The sequence below is a fragment of the Micropterus dolomieu genome, linkage group LG12 (assembly GCF_021292245.1).
Source record: "Micropterus dolomieu isolate WLL.071019.BEF.003 ecotype Adirondacks linkage group LG12, ASM2129224v1, whole genome shotgun sequence".
Taxonomy (NCBI): Eukaryota; Metazoa; Chordata; class Actinopteri; order Centrarchiformes; family Centrarchidae; genus Micropterus; species Micropterus dolomieu.
This window is the reverse complement of record NC_060161.1, coordinates 14842428-14845441: the sequence shown is the minus strand read 5'-3', so window position 1 is coordinate 14845441 and position 3014 is coordinate 14842428.

Here is a 3014-nt window from a genome sequence, read left to right as displayed (position 1 = left end):
TTTCATAAGATAGATATAACTGCTCCTACAGGAAGTGAACGCTGGCACGTCTGGTCGCCGCTGCTTTCTCCTTGGAATTTGTGTTTTTCTCTTTCTTTGTGCCTCCCCTGTTGCTTATATTCGTAATCTCAGCAGGGAAATACATATGGTAACATACTCAGCAACTCGACAACTAACTTTGAAGGATTAACCTGCCTGTTGATTCGTTAAAGTCTACTTTCTTGGCTGCTGTGGTTCACGGCCTCACCGGTCATTAACCTACCTTGCTGATGTTCCCAGCTGCTGCCGCTAGGGCCCTGTTTTCCACAATTAATTCAATGTGATAATTTTATGTCATCTTTCAAAACCAAAATCGACAATATCCATCAACAGCTACCCACCTCACATAACCGTGCACTTTATCCACCTACCTCTGCCCCCCCTCTACTTTATTATCTAGTTTCCTACTCCCAACTGTCACAGAAATATCTGACCTTGTCTGGAAATCTAAGTCATCCAACTGCCAGCTTGACCCTCTCCCTACCCACCTAGTTAAAATCTGCCTACCCTCCCTCTCCTCTCTTATTTCTGCTCATGTCCCCTCCTCTCTCAAAACTGCTGCTATTAGCCCTGTACTGAAGAAACCTGGTGCAAATCCCAATGACCTAAATAATTTCAGACCAATCTCCAACCTGCCATTTATCTCAAAAAAAGAAGAAACTGTTGCTGTGCAGGTCCATAATCATCTCATCAACAATAACCTCTATGAACAGTTTCAATCTGGTTTTCAGTCTCTCCACAGCACAGAAACAGCCCTAATCAAGGTCACCAATGACCTACTAATGGCTGCTGAACATACTGATCCTTCTCAATTTAACTGCTGCCTTTGATACAATCTCTCACAATATCCTCCTGGACCGTCTACCCTCCATTGGTATCATCAATACATCACTGAACTGGTTCACATCATACCTGTCTGGCAGCATTCAGTTTGTTCAACTTAAAAATGTTCGATCACAACCCTCCCCAGTCATCAGTGGTGTTCCCCAGGGATCAGTCCTGGGTCCCCTCCTCTTTATAATTTATCTACTTCCCCTTGGTTCTATTCTCAGGAAAATAATATCCAATTTCACTGCTACTGCGATGACACCCAGCTCTACTTGTCCACCAAACCTACGTCTCTGCTCCCTTCATCTACACTAACTGACTGCTTAGATAGAATGAAACCTGGTTCACTCAAAACTTCCTCAAACTAAACAGTGATAAAACTGAAATTCTCCTTGTTGGCTCCAAATCCACCCTAGCAAAATGTCCAAACTTTGCTCTACTCATTGACAATTCCACTGTCCCCTCCTCCCCCCATGTCAAGAGTCTTGGTCTCATCCTTGACAGCACACTTTCTTTTGAAAAACACATTAATAATTTTACCCGGTCTGCATATTTCCACTTACGCACGATCAACTGCCTTCATCCTTCACTTACTCACCATAACACAGCTAATCTCATCCACGCTCTTGTCACTTCCCATATTGATTATTGTAACTCCCTTCTCTCTGGTCTATCTCACAAGTCCATCCATAAACTCCAACTGGTCCAAAACTCTGCTGCCCGTATTATTACCAGAACCCCAGTCTCTGAACACATTACTCCACTTCTAAAACAACTGTACTGGCTCCCTGTCAAATACCGTATTGATTTCAAAATTCTACTCCTCACCTTCAAAGCTCTCCATAATATTGCTCCTCCTTATCTCTCTGAACTCCTTCAGCCCTACACCCCATTCCGAACTCTCCGATCCTCTTCTTACTCACTACTTTCCATTCCTTCTGCCCGCATGTCCACTATGGGGTTCAGAGCCTTCAGCTATTGTGCACCTCACCTTTGGAACTCCCTCCCTCTATCCATCCGTACGACAGAGTCCCTGTCCTCCTTTAAAACTTTGAAGGCCTACCCCACATATCTCCACCTTGCACTGGCTTCATGAACTGCTTTCTTTTATTTCTTTAAAAAAACATTTTTTTCTCTATTCTATTTTTTCTTAATCTTTAATTGTGTCTTGTTTTGATTTTTTGTATTGCCTCCTTGAAATGTATTCTAACTGTGTTAATCTGTAAGGTGTCCTTGAGTGCTATGAAAGGTGCCCACAAATAAAATGTATTATTATTATTAACTAAGTATCATCTGCATAACAATGAAAGTTTATAGAATATTTCCTGATAATATTGCCTAAAGGAAGCATATATAAAGTGAACAGGATTGGTCAGAGGATCCTTGAGGAACTCCATGACTACCTTTGGAGTGCATGGAAGACTCATTGTTAACATGTACAAACTGAACAATCTGATAAATAGGACTTAAACAGCTTAGAGCGGTTCCTTTAATGCCAATGAAATGTTCCAGTCTCTGCAATAGGATCTGATGGTCAATGGTATCAAATGCAGCACTAAGATCTAATAAAACCAGTACAGAGACAAGTCCTTTGTCTGATGCAATAAGGAGGTCGTTAGTAATTTTCACCAGTGCTGTCTCTGTGCTATGATGAGCTCTAAATCCTGACTGAAAATCCTCAAATAAACTATTGCTCTGTAGAAAGTCGCACAGCTGTTTAGCAACTGCTTTCTCCAGAACCTTAGAGAGAAATGGAAGGTTAGATATAGGTCTATAGTTGGCTAAAACATCCGGATCAAGTTTGGACTTTTTCAGAAGAGGTGTAATTACAGCTACTTTAAAGTACTGTGGTACATAGCCTGTTGATAGAGATAGATTGATCATATCTAGTAGGTGCTGACTAAGGGTAAAACTTCTTTAAGCAGCCTAGTCGGGATGGGGTCTAAGAGGCAGGTTGATGGTTTAGATGAAGAAATTATTGAAGTTAATTGGTAAAGATTGAGGGAAGCAAAACAGTCTAAACATGTATCTGGTTCTACAGCTGTTTCTAAGGTTCCTGAGTTTAGAGATAAGTTGGTGCCAGTTGAGGGCAGGTCTTGGTGAATTTTGTCTCTAATAGCTAGAATTTTATCATTAAAGAAGCTCAT